The sequence below is a fragment of the Cebus imitator genome, unplaced genomic scaffold (genome assembly GCF_001604975.1).
Source record: "Cebus imitator isolate Cc_AM_T3 unplaced genomic scaffold, Cebus_imitator-1.0 Scaffold769, whole genome shotgun sequence".
In the NCBI taxonomy this organism is placed as follows: domain Eukaryota; kingdom Metazoa; phylum Chordata; class Mammalia; order Primates; family Cebidae; genus Cebus; species Cebus imitator.
Genome location: NW_016108084.1, coordinates 234,843 through 254,313, shown reverse-complemented (window position 1 = coordinate 254,313; position 19,471 = coordinate 234,843). Strand labels below are relative to the sequence as shown.

The 19,471-nt window shown below is 39.0% G+C and overlaps 1 long non-coding RNA gene across 1 annotated transcript; it reads left to right on the top strand.

Annotated features, from left to right (window-relative positions):
* The first annotated feature begins 718 nt into the window (after nucleotides 1–718).
* LOC119469686 lies at nucleotides 719–18,722 on the top strand. Its single transcript, XR_005198521.1, has 3 exons — nucleotides 719–729; nucleotides 4,159–4,161; nucleotides 18,616–18,722. It is a non-coding gene; the product is annotated as an uncharacterized LOC119469686 (long non-coding RNA).
* The last annotated feature ends 749 nt before the right edge of the window (nucleotides 18,723–19,471 follow it).

Sequence of the window (19,471 nt, the reverse complement as noted above, 5' to 3'; positions counted from 1 at the left end):
AAGGGCTGGGAATGGTAAACATTTTTTAGCCCCCCCAATCTTTCTATTAACTCCAGAAGCAAAGTATTTACTTAAGGGTATAAAATCTAACTAAGTCCTAGTCAAATATAGACATAAATAAAATATTCTCAGGCACCCTAGTAAAGGTTGAGATGCACTGAAAGAAACCACTATCCAACTGTAAACAATACCCCTATGACTGAAAGTCATAGTTGGAATTGCCCCATTATACTATATTATCTCAAAAAGGGGCTCATTATTCTTTGTACGTGTCCCTGAAAAGCCCTATATTCTCTGTAAAGCAAAAAATAAAACAAGCGGGAGAGAAGGAAGATTTGTACAGGAATTGAGGGCAATAAAAAATATCATAATATCCAGACACCCAGTAGTCCCCAACCCACGTAACCTATTAGCTATACTGACTACTGGCCAGTATTTCTCAGTTATGGATCTCTGCATTGCCTTCTTTAGTATTCCTGTAGATTCAGAGAACCAATATTTACTTGCCTTTACCTGGAAAGAATGTCCATATATGTGTACCGTAACACCACAAGGCTATGCAGAAAGTACCACTTATTTTTTTCCAAATATTAAAGACTGATTTAGAGGATTTAATTTTTCTCAAGGTGCAACATTCATCCAATATGTGGAAGACCTTTTCACTTTTTCAGACACATATCTACTTTTCAGGAAGATATCTAGGTTTACTCAGCCACAAAGGGACACAAAGTGTCTAAAGACGGACTTCATCTATACCTGCTCCAAGTTAAGTATTTGGGGCATATTACCTCAGTCAAAAGACTTAATGTTAATCCTGATAGAGTGATAGGAATTTAATCTTTTCCAATGCCTATTACTAAAAAACAACTTAGAGGATATTTGGAACTGGCTGGCTACTGCCGGAATTGTATTCCGAATTTCTCTCTTATGGCTCAACCTCTGTATGGTTGTATACCTATACAAATGAACAACTTGACTCCATCCATGTGGTCTCCAGAGAAAAAATCAACTGCAAAACAATTAAAGAAAACCCTTCTAAACTTTTATCATATTCAAAACCAGTCTGCCAACTAGCTGGCCTCTTATGAAGTTTCACTTTTATCATCCCCAAATATTAAAATTTCCTTCTGTAATAATCTTAATCTGGACACTCTCTTCCTGGGCCCTTTTGACAAAACCTCTCATGACTGTGTTCTTATGACTGCCCAACTTCTCACCTTGAAGACAGACCCACAAGAGATGCCACTGCATAATGCTGTGATAGATTTATATATAAATGGGTCGCATTTAAGAGGGGAGCATGGAAGTTTTAGAGCAAGATATCCTGTGGTTTTCTTACTAGAGGTAATTGAAGCCACTCATTTTCCCTAAGCAAGATCAACTCAAGTGACCAAATTGGTTGCCCTTATCTGAGCTTGTCAGTTGGTAAAAGACAAGACTGTGAACTGATTGCCATTATTCATTTGGGGTTGCTCATAACATTAAGATGCTATGGAAGAAGAGAGAATATTTAACCTAAAGAAAACCCATTAAAAAAAAAAACAGGAAACAAGTATCAGAGTTGTTAGGAAATATTCTAAACCCAGGACTTTTGGCAGATGTAAAAATCCCAGGTCACTCTACATTGAACATCACTGAAAGCTGAGGTAACAAATTTACTGATTCTAGAGTTTAAAGAGCAGCAGTAGAGCCACCAGCCTAAATCTGGGAAATGGCCATAAGATCCAAAGCACTTAAGAACACATTAAAAGAAACTCAAAACATTGCCCCAACTAAAGAGATATCTACTTGGAAACAGAAGGATACCTATCTCCTGAAACTCAAATATGGTGTAGATCTAATAATAAGCTCATTATTTCAATGGGATGTCAAGTGCCTCTTACAAAATATGTTCATAATCTAACCCATTGGAATTCATATAAAATGATATCTTGTTGTAAACAATATTACTGAAAACGATCCTTTATGATAGCATAAAATGTTTATTCCCAATGTCTTATTTGTTCCAAATATAATCCGTGGAATTTCCTATATAGGGAACAGGGTTATTTTCCTCTTCCAGCTGACCTTTTGAGGTATGGCATCTTGATTTTATTCAGCTGCCATTATCTCAAGTTTACAGATATGTTTTCGTGATGGTCTTCATGTTTTCCCATTGGGTTGAAGCTTTTCCCTGCAGGCAAGTAACAGCAATGGCAGTTAGAAAAATTATATTAGAAAAAAGTTATTCCATTATGGGGAGTCCTCTGTGAACTTCACAGTGTTACTGTGAAGTTTTACTGGCAGAGTTATTAAAAATATTTGTAAAACTTGGTCTATATTTTTAATGTATTCATTTTACCTATTATCTCAGTCCTCAGGACTGGTGTAAAGTACCAATGGATATATACCCAGGAATGGGATTGCTGGGTCAAATGAAATTTCTGTTTCTACGTCCTTGAGGAATTGCCACACTGTCTTCCACAATGGTTGAACTAATTTACACTCCCACCAACAGTGTAAAAGTGTTCCTATTTCTCCACATCCTCTCCAGCATCTGTTGTCTCCAGATTTTTTAATGATCGTCATTCTAACTGGCGTGAGATGGTATCTCAATATAGTTTTGATCTGCATTTCTCTGATGACCGGTGATGATGAGCATTTTTTCATATGTTTGTTGGCCTCACGTATGTCTTCTTTTGTAAAGTGTCTGTTCATATCCTTTGCCCACTTTTGAATGGGCTTGTTAGTTTATATCCAAAGGATTACAAATCGCTCTACTATAAGGACACGTGCACACAAATGTTCATTGCAGCACTGTTTACAATAGCAAAGACCGGGAACCAACCCAAATGCCCATCGACGATAGACTGGATAGGGGAAATGTGGCACATATACACCATGGAATATTATGCAGCCATCAAAAACGATGAGTTTGTGTCCTTTGTACGGACATGGATGAACCTGGAAACCATCATTCTCAGCAAACTGACAGAAGAGCAGAAGATCAAACACCACATGTTCTCACTCATAGGCGGGTGTTGAACAATGAGAACACATGGACACAGGGAGGGGAACACTACACACTGGGGTCAGTTGGGGGGAAATAGGGGAGGGACGGTGGGGGGTGGGAAGCTGGGGAGAGATAGCAAGGGGAGAAATGCCAGATGTAGGTGATGGGGAGGAAGGCAGCAAATCACACTGCCACGTGTGTTCCTATGCAACAATTTTGCATGTTCTTCACATGTACCCCAAAACCTAAAATGCAATAAAATAAATAAATGGAAAAAAAAAGTACCAATGGAATAATTAAAACACAATTGGCTAACTTAATAGAGGCATTTCACCTCCTGTGGCCCAAAGCACTCTCCCTCGTGCTGCTTACATTCAAATCCACCCCTTTTGGAAAACATCAGCTATCCCCATATAAAATTATAATGGGAAGGCCCATGTGTATGGGAAGCAAAATAACCAACCCAACTTTTTTAAAGGGAGGTATATTGCAATATTGTAAGGGAGTCATTCATTATCTTTTTTTTTTTAAGCCAGAATTTGACTTATTTGAATTTGTAAATTCCTTTCACAGTCGACTACCTAAAGACAGGGTACCTGGTCATAATCTGTAGTCTGGAGACCTTGTCTGTTAGAAGAAACATTTAATAAAAACTCCCTTCAACCACAATGGAAGGGCCCATACCAGATGCCATTGACTAATCCATGTGCCATGAAATTAGTGAATATAGACCCATGGAATCACAGATCTTATCTTAAAAAGGCAAAATCTCCAGAGTGGACTGTAACTTCTAGGAAGAATCTTCATTTTCAGTTTACTAAACACTGATATTTGATCCAGGATGAGAATCAATTGACAACTCTTGTGGACTGTGTAAACAGACACAGAATCAGGCGTGTATACAAAAGATCACCTTTGTTTATAGCATAATAGTCATTACAATTATTGTCCAAGAGATACTGGCAATTGATGTTTTATGCAAAAGAGGGTGCTTGCCTTTTCTTGTGTAATATCCTCTTAGTAGTTAAATTTCCAGACTTCCTCCAAGATGGCCAAATAGGAACAGCTTCAGTTCACAGTTTCCAGTGAGAGTGATCCAAAAGGCAAGTGATCTCTGCATTTCCAAATGAGATACACGGTTCATCTCATTGAGAATGATGAGATAGTGGGTGCAGCCCAAGGAGGGCAATCCAAAGCAGGGTGGACCGTCGCCTCATCTGGGAAGCAGAGGGGGCTGGAGAACTCCTGCTTCTAGCCAAGAGAAGCCATTAGGGGTGTTTCGTGACACTCTGACACTCTGGCTCAGATACTGTGCTTTTCCCATTGTCTTCACAACCTGCATACCAGGAGATTCCCTCCAGTTCCTACAGCACCGGCAACCCAGGTTTTCAGCACAAAACTGGGTAGCCGTTTTAGTAGTTTTTTTTTTCTCTCATACCCCAGTGGCTCCTGGAATGCCAGCGAGAGACAACTGCTCATTTCCCTGAAAAAGTGGGCTGAAGCCATGGAGCTAAGTAATCTGGCTTGACAGGTCTCACCCCCAGAAAGACGACGAGCAAGCTAAGATCCATGAGCTAGAAATTCTTGCAGCCAGAACAGCAGTCTGAACTCGACCTGGGACATTTGAGCTCAGTAGAGGGAGAGACGTCTGCCATTGCTGAGGTAGGTGATATTAACTTCCCTGTGTAAACAAAGATGCCAAGAAGTTTACACAGCAACTGGGTGGGGTCCACAGCAGCTCAGCAAGGCCTCTTCAGGCATACTGTAAATTAAACTGCCTTTCTGCTGGGCAGTGCATCTCTGAAAAAAGACAGCAAGCCCATCATGAACTTACAAATAATGCCTCCAACTTCCTGGGATGGGGCACCTATAAAAAATGGTGATTGTGGTTTCCCCCTCAGCAGACATAAACATCCCTGACTGGCAGCTCTGAAGGGAGCAACAGATTTCCAGCACAGTACTTGAGCTCTGATAAGGGACAGACTGCCTCCTCAAGTGGCTCCCTGGCCCTTGTGTATCCTGACTGGGAGACATCTCATACAGGTGAGATCTGGTTAACATCTGTTGGGTACTCTTCTGAGACAAAGCTACCAGAGGAAGAAACAGGCAGCAATCTTTTTGCTGTTCTGAAGCCCCTGTGGGTGATTCCCAAGCAAGCAGGTCTGGAGTGGACCTCCAGCAAACTCCAGCAGATCTGCAGCAGAAGTGCCTGACTCTTAGAAGGAAAACTAGTGAACAGAAAGAAATATCATCAACATCAACAAAAAGGGTGTCCACTCAGAGACCCCATCCAAAAGTCACCAACTTCAAAGACCAAAGGTAGATAAGTTCATGAAGATGAGAAGAAACCAGTACAAAAAGGCTGAAATCGCCGAAAACAAGAACACCTCTTCTCCAAGGGATTACAACTCCTCACCAGCAAGGGAATAATACTGGATGGAGAACGAGTTTGATGAATTGACAGAAACAGGCTTCAAAAGGTGGGTAATAACAAACTTCTCTGAACTAAAGGAGCATGTTCTAACCCAATACAAAGAAACTAATAACTTGAAAAAGGGTTAGACAAAATGCTATCTAGTATAACCAGCTCAGAGAACATAAATGGCTTAATGGAACTAAAAAACACAGCAGGAGAATCTCATGAAGCATACACAAGTTTCAACAGCTAAACTGATCAACTGGAAGAAAGGATATCAGAGATTGAACATCAACTCAATGAACTAAAGCAAGAAGGTAAGATTAGAGAAAAAAGAGTGAAAAGAAATGAGCAAAACCTCCAAGAAATATGGGATTATGTGAAAAGATGAAATCTACATATGATCAGTCTACCTGAAAGTGACAGAGAAAATGAAACCAAGTTGGGAAACATTCTTCAAGATATTACAAGGAGAACGTCCCCAACCTAGTAATGCAAGCCAATATTCAAATTCAGGAAATACCAAGAATGCCATAAAGATACTTCTCAAGAAGAGCAACTCAAGCCACATAATTGTCAGATTCACCAGGGTTTAAATGAAGGAAAAAATGCTAAAAGCAGCCAGAAAGAAAGGTTGGGTTACCAACAAAGGAAAGCCCATCAGACTCACAGTGGTTCTCTCTGCAGAAACCCTACAAGACAGAAGAGAGCGGGTGACAAAGTTTAACATCCTTCAAGAACAAACTTTCAACCCAGAATTTCATATCCAACCAAACTAAGATACATACGTGAAGGAGAAATAAAAATCCTTATGGACAAGCAATTGCTGAGAGAGCTCATCACCACGTACCTGCCTTATAAGAGCTCCTGAAGGAAGCACTAAACATGGAAAGAAACAACCAGTACCAGCCACTCCAAAAACATAACAAATGGCAAAGACCATTGATGCAACGAAGAAACTGTGTCAACTAACGGGCAAGACAGCCAGCTAGCATCAAAATGGAATAATCAAATTCACACATAACAATATTAACCTTAAATGTAAATGGACTAAATACCCCAATCAGAAGACATAGACTGGCAAATTGGATAAAAAGTCAAGACCCATCTGTGTGCTATATTCAGAAAACCAACTCAAGTGCAAAGACACACAAAGACTCAAAACAAAGGGATGGAGGAAGATTTATCAAGCAAATGGAGAGCAGAAAAAAAGCAAGGGTTACAATCCTAGTTTCTGATGAAACAGACTTCAAACCAACAAAGATCAAAAGATATGAAGAAATGCATTACATAATGGTGAAGGGATCAATGCAACAAGAAGAACTAACTATCCTAAATATATATTCACCCAATACAGGAACACTCAGATATATAAAGCAAGTTCTTAATAACCTACAAAGAGACTTAGACTCCTACAGATTAATAGCTGAAAACTCTAACACCCTACTGTCAATATTAGACAGATCAATTAGACAGAAAATTGGTAAGGATATCCAGGACTTGAACTCATATCTGGACCAAGCAGACCTAATAGACATGTACAGAACCCTCCATCCCATATGCACAGAATACACATTATTCTCAGCACCACATTGCACTTATTATAAAACTGACCACATAGTTGGAAGTAAAACACTCCTCAGCAAATGCAGAAGAATGGAAATTATAACAAACAGTCTCTCAGACCACAGTGCAATCAAATTTGAACTCAGGATTAAGAAATTCACTCAAAACCGCACAACTACATGGAAACTGAACAACCTGCTGCTGAATGGCTACTAGATAAATAATAAAATGAAGGCAGAAATAAAGATGTTCTTCGAAATCAATGAGAACAAAGACACAATGTACCAGAATCTCTGGGACACATTTAAAACAGTGTCTATTGGAAAATTTATAGCACTAAATTCCCATAAGAGAAGGGAGAAAAGTTCTAAAATTGACACCCTAGTGTCATGATTAAAAGGACTGGAGAAGAAAGATGAAACAATTTTAAAAGCTAGCAAAATAAATAAATAAATTAATTAATTAAAAAAAGAGAAATAATTAAGATCAGAGCAGAACTGAATGAGATAGAAACACAAGAAACCCTTCAAAAAATCAACAAATCCAGGAGCTGGTTTTTTGAAAAGATTAACAAAATAGATAGGCTAAGAAAAAAGAAGAGAGAATAATCAAATAGATTTAATAAAAAATGAAAAAGGGGATATCACTACTGATCCCATAGAAATACAAACTACCATCAGAGACAATTAAAAGCACTTCTATGCAAATAAACAAGTAAATCTAGAAGAAATGGATAAATTCCTGGACACTTACACCCTACCAAGAATAAACCAGGAAGAAGGTAAATCCCTGAATAGACGAATAACAGGTCTGAAATTTAGGCAGCAATTAATAGCCTTCCAACTAAAAAAAATTCCAGGACCAGATGGATTTACAGCCAAATTCTACCAGAGGTACAAAGCAGAGCTGGGATCATTGCTTCTGAAACAATTCGAAACAATAGAAAAAGAGGGAATCCTCCCTATCTCATTTTATGATACCAACATTATCCTAATACCAAAACCTGGAAGAGACGCAACTAAAAAAGAAAATTTCAGGCTGACATCTCTGATGAACAATGATGCAAAAATCCTCAATAAAATACTGACACACTGAATTCAAGAGAACATCAAAAAGCTTATTTGTCATGATCAAGTAGGTTTCATCCCTGCCATGCAAGTCTGGTTCAAGATACGCAAATCTAAAAATGTAATCCATCACATACACAGAACCAAAGACAAAAACCACATGATTATCTCAATAGATGCAGAGAAGGTCTTCAACAAAATTCACCAGCCCTTTATGCTAAAAACTCTCAATAAACTAGGCATTGATGAACTGTATCTCAAAATAATAAAAGCTGTTTATGACAAGTCCACAGCCAATATCATGCTGAACAGGCAAAAACTAGAAGCATTCCCTTTGAAAACTGTCACTAGACAAGTATGCCCTCTCTCATCACTCCTATTTAACATAGTATTGGAAGTTCTGGTCAGGAAAATCAGGGATAAGAAAGAAATAATAGGTATTCATTTAGGAAAGATGGAAATCAAATTGTCTCTATTTGCAGATGGCATAATTGTATATTTAGAAGCCTCTGTCTTCTCAGCCCAAAATCTCCTTAAGCTGTTAAGCAACTTCAGCAAAGTCTCAGGATACAAAATCAATGTACAAAAATCACAAACATTCCTATACACCAATAACAGACAAACAGAGATCAAAATTATGAGTGAATTCCCATTCACAATTACTACAAAGGGAATAAAATACCTAGGAATACAAATAACAAGGGATGTGAAGGACCTTTTCAAGTAGAACTACAAACTCAAGCTCAAGAAAATAAGAGAGAACACAAACAGATGGAAAACATTCCATACTTATGGTTAGGAAAAATCAATATCATGAAAATGGCCATACTGTCCAAAGTAATTTATAGATTTAATGCTATCTCCATCAAGCTACCATTGACTTTCTTCACAGAATTGCAAAAAACCACGTTAAGCTCTTTAAGGAACCAAAAAAGAGCCTGCATAGCCAACACAATTCTAAGGAAAAGAATAAATCTGGAGGTATCACACAAACTATACTACATGGCTACAGTAATCAAAACAGCATGATACTGGAACCAAAACAGGGATATAGACCAACAGAACAAAACAGGGGCATCAGGAATCATGCCACACATCTACAACCATGTAATCTTTGACAAACCTGACAAAAAGAAACAATGGGGAAAGAATTCTCTATTTAATAAATGGTGTTGGAAAAACTGGCTAGCCATATGCAGAAAGCTGAAACTGGATGCCTTCCTTACACCTTATACCAAATTTACCTCCAGTTGGATTACAGATGTAAATGTAAGATCTAACACTATGAAAACCCTACAAGAAAACCTAGGCAATACCATTCAGGACAGAGGCATTGGCAAGAACTTCATGACTAAAATACTCCACAAAAGCCAAAATAGACAAATGAGATCCAATTAAGCTAAAGAGCTTCTGCACAGCAAAATAAACTATCATCAGAGGAAACAGGCAACCTAAAGAAAGGGAGAAAATTTTTGCAATCTACTCATCTGACAAAGGGCAATATCCAGAATCCACAAAGAACTTAATCAAATTTACAAGAAAAAACAATCTCATCAAAAAGTGGGTGAAAGATATGAACAGACACTTCTTAAAAGGAGAAATTTATGCAGCTGACAATCATATAATAAAAGCTCATCATCACTGGTCATTGGAGAAATGCAAATCAAAACAACAATGGGATATCATCTCACTCCAGTTAGAATGGCGATCATTTAAAAATCTGGAGACAACAGATGCTGGAGAGGATGTGGAGAAATAGGAACACTTTTACACTGTTGGTGGGAGTGTAAATTAGTTCAACCATTGTGGAAGACAGTGTAATGATTCCTCAAGGATCTAGAACAAGAAATACCATTTGACTTAGCAATCCCATTACTGGGTATACACCCAAAGGATTATAAATCATTGTTTTATGAAGGCACATGCATACGTATGTTTATTGCGGCTCTGTTCACAATAGCCAAGACTTGGAACCAACCCAAATGCCCATCAATGATAGACTGGATAAAGAGAACGTGGCACACAGACACCATGGAATGGTAGGCAGCTATAAAAAAGGATGAGTTCATGTCCTTTGCAGGGACATGGATGAAGCTGGAAACCATCATTCTCAGCAAACTGACACAAGAACAGAAAACCAAACGCCACATGTTCTCACTCATAAATAGGTGTTGAACAATGAGAACACATGGACACAGGGAGAGGAACATCACACATTGGGGCCTTTCAGGGGTGTGGGGCCAAGGGAGGGAGAGCAGGATGTGGTGTGATTGGAGAGGGATAGCATTAGGAGAAACACCTAATGTAGATGAAGGGGTGATTGATGTAGCAAACCACTATGGCACATGTATACCTATTCTAACAAACCTGCACTTTCTGCACCTGTACCCAGAACTTAAAGTATAATCAACAAATTTAAATAATAAAATAAAATAAGGTAAAATAAAATTTAAAACCTTACTTCTATTCATCCTATGTCTCTATTGTTGCCACTGCATCAACTGTTGTCCATAACACAAACCTGTTTCCACAATGAGATCAGGATTATGAAGAGAGATTACAAAAGAAACCCTGCTGGATATATTGAACTTGTGACTCCAGTGGATCTAGCCTACTATGGTGGGTATCTCACTTTCAAGGTGAGAACTGAATAAAATATCATAAATCTATTATATCACAGAAACGGTCTGATAGCCTTAATGTCTAATATAAGAAAAAAAATGTGTATACAATTGACCATTAAAAACATGCCTAAGAGCAAGGGTCATGGGAAAAGTTTCTCAACAGAAAGGACAAGAGCACTAGCTTTAACTTTAGCAACACTCCTAGCAAAAAAAGAAGGAAATTACATGCCCCACCTCAAACAATGTCTCGTTTTCAAAATTGCATAATGCAGGTTTGGAATCGATTTCTCTGGCTCACCTCTTCCTTTGGCCAACTCAGCCAAAATGCTTCTTTATACTGGGAACAGAGAAACTAAACTAAGGTTCAATGGCCAAAACAGTCCAAGGGATATGGGATGAATACCTGGAAAACTTTGTTATCTTATTATTATATTACAAGACACTGACTCTCATGTCACTGACTGGGTACAACAACCAGGCATTTATTAGCTATTTCAAAATGGGACATTTTGGCTATGTGGCACTAACTTGTGGCCTTGATTATTGCCAACATGGTTTAGACAATGTTTGCTAGGTTATGCTGGAGCACAAGGACAAGTAATTCAGATTCTGCCAAAACCAGCAAATCTCTTTCATTTATAATCTCACAGGACACAATCTGTATTTCAATGGTATTGATGTAGAGTTTTGCTGCTTAGGTCAGCTAAATTTGAGTTCTTTGTCATGGCCAGGAAAAATTAGTCACATAGACTCATTAGAGAGTGAGGAGAACAGAATGTATTGGGGGAAAAAAAACTCAGCAAAGCAAAAGAAAGTTTTGCCAATAGCCTCCCACCTCACATACTAAATGTCAGACCATTACACATGAGCTGAAGAGGCCAGGCTACTCCCCACTGCACAAGGCACGAAGTTCCCATGGTTTCACCCCATCCTCCCAGTGCACAGGTGGGTCCCCAGTCCATTGCACACATGCACAGACAAAATGCCTGGGCAGGTCCCATCATCTACTCAAAAGTATATCATGTAAGTACTTGGGGGTAGGTTGGATATTCTCCAGTGACCTCTCTTATCTGCCTCCTATAACTATCATTCTCTATCTAAAGAAGTACATCTAACTGTCATTAGAATAGGAATAAAGATAAGGATGAAGAGCAATCTTAACTGCTTTCTGCTAACAGGGGGGTGCTGCTTTCAATAAACAGCAGTCAGATCTGCCTCTGAGGCCTATCTAAGTGTCTAGGACAAAAGAAGCCATAATTTGAGGCTCCAGTTGTGTTATCATTTGGAGTTTGATGGCCTGAAGGCCAGAAGAGACAAAACATGTATTAAAAACATGTATTAGAAAACATGTATTAAAATGAAACAAGTGTTGGAGGTAAGGACAGCTCAAAAATCCTGAGGCCTCTTACTGGTTTGCACAGAGAGAGGGAGAGGCCAAAAGCCTAACTGGTAAAATAACTTTTACACTTTTGCTGGTATGTTAGGCTTCTGGTTTCCCTTCCCCTGAGCCCAATGCTAAGGCAAAAAGTTTAAGAATTGGAAAATTGACTTTTTCCAGTTTGAAGGATGTATCCAAGGGGAATATCTCATAATACAGAGACACACTTACCTATCAGTGAAGAGAAGACAGAGGAGAAATAAATTTAAAAAGGTATTTATTCAAAGGAGCTCCAGGAGTTCATGATGCATTTGAATGGGGTACAGACTAAAGATGAATGGCTACTCACACAAAAAGAGGGAAGCAAAATGTCCCAGGTTTCCTTCTCTTCCTAGTTAATACCCGGGCATGGGATTGAGAGAAAGTGAAGTGTTTCTCTTTCTGTCTTCTTTTCCTATATCCCCAAGTCCCCGTGACTATGACAGAATTTTGTCCATGGGTGTTAAAGCAGCTTTCAACCATGTTAACAGGGGGATCTAGGGGTTGGGAATATTCACTCTTACCCATGTACATGCTGTATGCCCTGCTGTCAGTAGCCTTCAAACTCCCTAGACCTCATTTATGCCATGGATAGTAGCATGACCTTTATCCATGAAACAGTAAACTTGGGTTAATCAGCAGGAATCAGCCATGCTCATCTGCACAATTCCAAAGTTAAAGTTTGGAATTGAGATCGGAACAAAAACCATGTCTCATGGGGAGTTTCATGAACTTCTTATTATAAGCCAAATGCTAAGGTGAAGCTGCAGAATTGAGTCCTCCTCCAATAAGAAAGAGAAAAGAATGTTTTGTGGCACGCTCAGACAATTTGTGGCTATACTTATGCTTGCCAAGATTTGAGAGCATAGGACTTGGCTTGGTTAGCTCCCTTGGTTTTACTTTCCCAATAAGGAAACCTCCAGGTAATGGACATCCTATTTATTCCTATCACCTGGCAGGATCTGACAATAATTGCTCAGAACTAAAATATTGATCCAGATTTTTACATTACCCATCTTTTTTTGTTTTGTTTTGTTTCTTTTGAGCTGTAGCCAGAGATTGCTGGTTGATTTACAGGAATAAGCAAGATTAGTCTAAAATGTAGACAAAACTTAAAAACAGCTAATCAATCTAGACTTTAGTGACAAGTGTATGTTAAAATTTGAAACATACTTTCTCTTTTCCCACTTCTATTTTTCATTAAATATAAATCATTATAAGACTGAGTAGTTTGCAAAATAGACTTTAATCTTATATTTGGCCTGATTATTTTCACAAAGTGCAGCAATAATAATTATTTTTACATAGGTCTTTTAAATTGAATTTGATGACACTTTGCTCCACCAGGAATCTTATATAGGACTTTCTAAAGCCCAGCCCAGCCATGGGTTTATACCCTCAAATACCTGTGAGTTGAGCAAACTCCTTTCTTTTTGAGGTCCCAGGAGCATGGCATTCCTGGGCCCCTTAGAAAATAAATACTTTACACACTGCAGATTAAGAACCCTGTAAAGGGGCAATATAGACAAGGTATAAGGCAAGTTTTCCCAGGGGGGCTTTTGTTAGCTCTGCGAGACAGGCTTGATTCCTTAAAGGGAAGCACACCCTTCCAGTCAAAGCATTGGTAAAACAATTAGTTTCATTTTTCACATTTTATTCACAGAAGTACATGTTACTGAATTGTTAAAGGCTGTATGTAGCTCAAAATAGGTTTCTTCAACTCTGAAAAAATAGGAATCATCAATATTTCAAGCAAAAGTTTAAAAAATTATTTTACTTTTCTATTAGTTCATTCTATTTAGTTAACTGCTGTTTTGCTTGATGTTTGTGAACATTTTAGCTCTTCATAGCTACTGTACATTTTTTCTTTATTCCAATGTTACAATCTCCAAAGTTCTTAGAAACTTGCATTTAAGAGCACCTGTCAAAAGTTTTATATATCTATACATATATACTTTAAGTTCTGGAGTACAAGTGCAGAACATGCAGGTTTGCTACATTTTTATATATGTGCCACGGTGGTTTGCTGCATCCATCACCCTGTCATCTATATTAGGTTTTTCTCCCTATCCCTCCCTTATCTTCCCACTCCTTGAAAGAACCCGAGTGTGTGATATACAAGGAGATTAGTGTTTTTTATGCCTATGGGCACAATATCTATTCTGCAGCTCATGAATCAATGTGTAATTTCTACCTTACATTTTGTAAGGCTATAGCTGGAATAGATAATAATTTCTTTGATACATTTGGGCAAAGAAAATTAAAATTTTTCTAGAAAGGATTCACCATTTTAGAAGTCATGAAGAACATTTGTGATTAATGGTAGAAGTTCAAAATGTCAACATTATAAGGAGTTTGTGGCCAAGCACGGTGCCTCATGCCTGTAATCCCAGCACTTTGGGAGGCTGAGGCAGGTGGATCACTTGAGGTCAGGAATTTGAAAACAACCTGGCAAACCTGGTGAAACCCCATCTCTACTAAAAATACCAAAAAAATAAAAAAAAATCTGGGTGTGGTGGCACATGCCTGTAATCCCAGCTACTCAGGAGGCTGAGACCAGAGAAACACTTGAACCCAGGAGGTGGAGGTTTCAGGGAGCTGAGATCATGCACTGTGGTCCAGCCTGGAAGACAGATTGAGACTCCATCTCTAAAAGAAAGAAAGAAAGAAAGAAAGAAAGAAAGAAAGAAAGAAAGAAAGAAAGAAAGAAAAAAAAAAAAAAAAAAAAAGGAATATTGGAAATGGTAAACATAGGCTAAAGTAAAAGATTCTTTTTATTTTTCAATTGTCTCTAGAAGACAAATGAATATTCAAAATAGTAGTAGCAGTGGTAGTAGTAATAATGCATTGTTGGATTTAGACATATGTAGAAAGCATGATGACAATGGCACAAGGGAAAGAAAGAGGAAATGGAAGCCTGTCATTCTAAAGTTCGCCTTGTAACTGAAGTGACATAATATTTTATGAAGGTGGACTATGGTAAGTTAACGATATATACTGAAACCTTAGAAGAACCATTAAAACAGTAAAACTAAGAGTTATAGGTAATAACCCAAGAGTGGAGGTTAAAAAAAAATCCCACAACTTAATAAACCCAAAACAGGGTAGGGAAAAAGGAACAAAATATCTAGAAGACTACAGGTGTGTGCCAACATGCCCGGCTAATTTATTTTACTTCTTTTTTGTTTTTGAGATGGGGTCTCACTCTGTCACCCAGGCATGGAATGCAGTGGCACAATCTCAGCTACTGCAACCTCCACCTTCCCGGCACAAGCAATCCTCAGCCTCCCAAGTAGCTGGGACCACAGGCACACGCCAGCACACCCAGCTCACTTTTGTAATTTTTGTAGAGACAAGATTTCACTCTGTTGGCCAGGCTGGTCTTGAACTCCTGACCTCAAGTGATCTGCCTGCCTCGGCCAATTTTTATTTTCTTTTATTTTTTGTAGAGCCAGACTCTCACTACACTATTTAGGCTGGTCTCAAACCCCTGGTTTCAAGTGATCCTCCCATCTCAGCCTCCCAAGTGTTGGAATTATAGATGTGAGCCATCATGCCCAGCAGAATACCTAATATTTTGAGGGCCATTACCCATCTATTCCCAGTTGTGTGAGGTCATGTATCACCATGGAATGTAAGTAACAGGATAGCTAACTAACTTTGACTTAAGCAATAATGGCAATTAATTATTTCATATAATGGGAATATCCAAGTAAGGGGTCAGAGCTGTTAGAATACTTGTCTCCTGGGCCGGGCGCTGTGGCTCACGCCTGTAATCCCAGCACTTTGGGAGGCTGAGGCGGGTGGATCACGAGGTCAAGAGATTGAGACCATCCTGGTCAACATGGTGAAANAGAAGGGAAGAAAGAGTAAGAAAGAAAGAAAAAGAAAGAAAGAAAGAAAGAGAAAAAGACTTGAGGAGAAGTTGATTCCAATACTTATGAAAGACCCTGATGGATTCAAGAGTTCGGTTGTGGTTGATCCAAGATGGTTCAATTAGAAGCAACTGCAGTTTATGTCACACATGAAAAGGAATGAAAAGGGGAGAGTGAATTCAATACCTTCAACTGAAACATCTAGGTTCTCACAGTGGGACTGAGTATGCAAACCAATTGACCTACTGAGAATAAAGTAAAGTGAGGGAGTGACAGCCTACTCAAAAGTGTCATGGAGCCAAAGGAATCCATGCTCCAGCCAAGGGAAGTGGAGAGTGATTGTGCAACTCTCCTGGGAAACCATGCTTCCCCATGGATCTTTGCAACCCGTGAATCAGGAGTTCCCTTCATGAGCCCATGCCACCAGGGCATTATGCTGATACACAGAGCTGTGTGGAATCTTGACATATTGCTGGCTTTAAATACCATCTATTCAATGACAGTGGGTTGGAATGTGCCTGAAATAGGAATGAGTTCCCAGGGGAAGAAGTAGCCACCATCTCTGCAGTTTGGTACACTCAGTCATTCCAGCCTGCCACCTGTGTATATTACAAACATTCTGGAAAAGGAAAGATCCCCCAGAATGCAGGAAAGTTGCCTTACCAGGTTGTGTCCAGACTACTTCTTTAAGTGGGACCTCCCTGTGGGAGGTTCAGCCACTCCAGCAAGTGTTCTACAGACAGAACTCCAATCTATCCCTACAACAGAGCTCTAGGGATTGGGGGGTGGGGGGCCAGGGATGGCCACCATCTATGACATTTGATAGACTCAGCCATTCCAGCCTGTCAGTTGTGGAAAATGCAGACAGTCTGGATGAGGAAGGGTCCCCCACGATGCAGCACAGCTGCCTTGACAGGTTGGGGTCAAACTGCTTCTTTAAGTGAGATTCCAATTTATTCTTTCTTACTGGGCAATATATCCCTACAAGGGCTTCAGCCTCTCCAGGCGAAGATCTACAGAGAGAGCTCTGATCTTTCCCTAGGGTAAAACTTTCCAGAAGAGGGGTGGCCACCACCTCTGTGATTTTATTCAGCTGCTGCAGCCTGCCAACTTTGCAGAATATAGGCAGTCCGAATGAGGAAGCATCTCCCAATGCAGCACACCCTCTACCAAAGAGCAGTCAGACTGCTTCTTTTGGTGGGTGTCTGATCTCATTCCTGACTGTGTGAGATCTCTCAACGGGGGTATTCAGCCAACTCTTACAGAGAAGTGTGCAGGCCAACCACAGTTGATTAACCCCCTAGGACAAAGCTTCCAAAGAAAAGAGCTGGCTGCCATCTTTGCTGTTTTGCATCTTTCACTGGTGATACCTCCAAGTAGGAGAGAAACAGAGGCAACTGGGATCTAGAGTGGACCCCTAACAAACCACAACAGCTCTACAGTACAGTGTCCTGACTATTAAAAAGAAAAACAGAAAACAATGACAACAAAAGCAAAAACAAAAACAAGGCCCCACAAAAAACCTCCATTCAAAGGTCCTCATTCAGCAATCCCCCCGAAATCAAAGGTAGATAAGCCCACAAAGATTACAGGAATCAGTGCAAAAATGCTGAAAACTGAAAAAGCCAGAGTGCTTCTTCTCTTCCAGGTAACTGCAACACCTCTCCAGTAAGGCCTGAGAACTGGGGTGATGCTGAGATGGCTGAATTGACATAAGTAGGCTTCAAAAGGTGAGTAATAACAAATTTTGCTGAACTAAAGCATGTTGTAACTCAATGAAAAGAAGTTAAGAATTATAATAAAACAATACTGAATCTGATAGCTAGAATATCCAGTTTAGAGGGGAGTATAACTGACAAGATGGAGCTAGAAAACATGACACAAGAACTTTATAATGCAAACACAAACATCGATAGTAGAACAAACCAAGTGAAGGAAAGAATATCAGAGCTTGAAGATTATCTTTCTAAAATAAGGCAGATAAGCATAGAGAAAAAAATGAAAAGTAATAAACAAAACCTCCAAGAAACATGGTATTATATAAAAGACAGAACCTATGACTGATTGGGGTACCTGAAAGAGACAGGAGATTTAAACCAAGCTAGAAATCAAAAGAAACCAGAGAGAAAGCCCAGGTCAACTGCAAAGAGAAGCCCATCAGACTAATGGTGGATCTCTCAGTGGAAACCCTGCAAGCCAGCCACTCATATCAAACATTCTTAAAGAAAATATTCAATATTCAACATTCTTAAAGAAAACAATTTCCTTTAAGGGGGTCAATATTCAACATTCTTAAATAAAATAATTTTTAACCCAGAATTTCATATCTGGCCAAACAAAGCTTTATAAGCAAAGGAGAAATGAGATTCTTTTCAGGCAACCAAATGCTGAGAGAATTTGTCACCACCAGGCCTGACTTGCAAGACCTTTTGAAGGAAGCGCTGACAATGAAAAGGAGCAATCATTACCAACCACCACAAAAACACAGTGAGGAACACAAACCAGTGACACTATGAAGCTGCCACATAAAGAAGTCTGCAAAATAACCAGCTAGCATCATGGTGACAGAATCAAATTCACATCTAATAATACAAACCTTAAATGTAAAGGGGCTAATAAAAATGAACGAGGTCATTTCCTTTGCAGGCACATGGAGAGAGCTGGAAGTTGTTATCCTTGGCAAACTGACTCAGGAACAGAAAACCAAACACCACATGTTTTTACTTTTAAGTGGGAGCTGAACAGTTAGAACACATGGACACTTGGTGGGGAACAACATACACTGGGGCCTGCCAAGGAGGTGGTATAGGGAGAAAGATAATCAGAAAAAATAGTTAATAGAAGCTGGACTTAATATTTAGGTGATAGGATGATCAGTGCAGCAGACCACCATGGCACACATTTACCTGTGTAACAAACCTGCACATATACCTTTGAATTTAAAAGTTTAAATAAATAAATAAATAAATAAATAAACATAACACAAGTTAAAAAAAATACTTCAGTAGAGGAAGTGATGGCAGATGTAGTGGGAAAAGATCAAGAACTAGAATTCAAAGTGTGGTCTGAATATATAATTAAATTGATTCAATCTTATGATTAAATTGGAACAGATATGAAGTTGCATCGTGTGGATAAGAAAATAAATTGGTGTATTGAGAAAACTGGAGAAGATGCTGTAAACATTGCCAAAATGACTCAAAATATTCAGAATATTACATAACTTTCTTGATAAAGCAGTGGGAGAATTTGAGAAGATTGGCTCCAATTTTCAAAGAAGTTCTACAGTGAGTAAAATGCTCTCAAACAGTGTCACATGCTTCAGAGATATCTTTCATGAAAGAAATAGTCGATGCAGCAAACTTTATTGCTGTCATTTTAAGAAGTTGCTACGGCCACTCCAATCCTCAGCAAACAGCATCAGAATCAGTCAGCAGCTAATGTTGCAGGACTTTTCCTTAGTTCAGCTAAAGATGGAGTTCTTGTTCCATGAGCACAAAAATTTAGGCTTGCA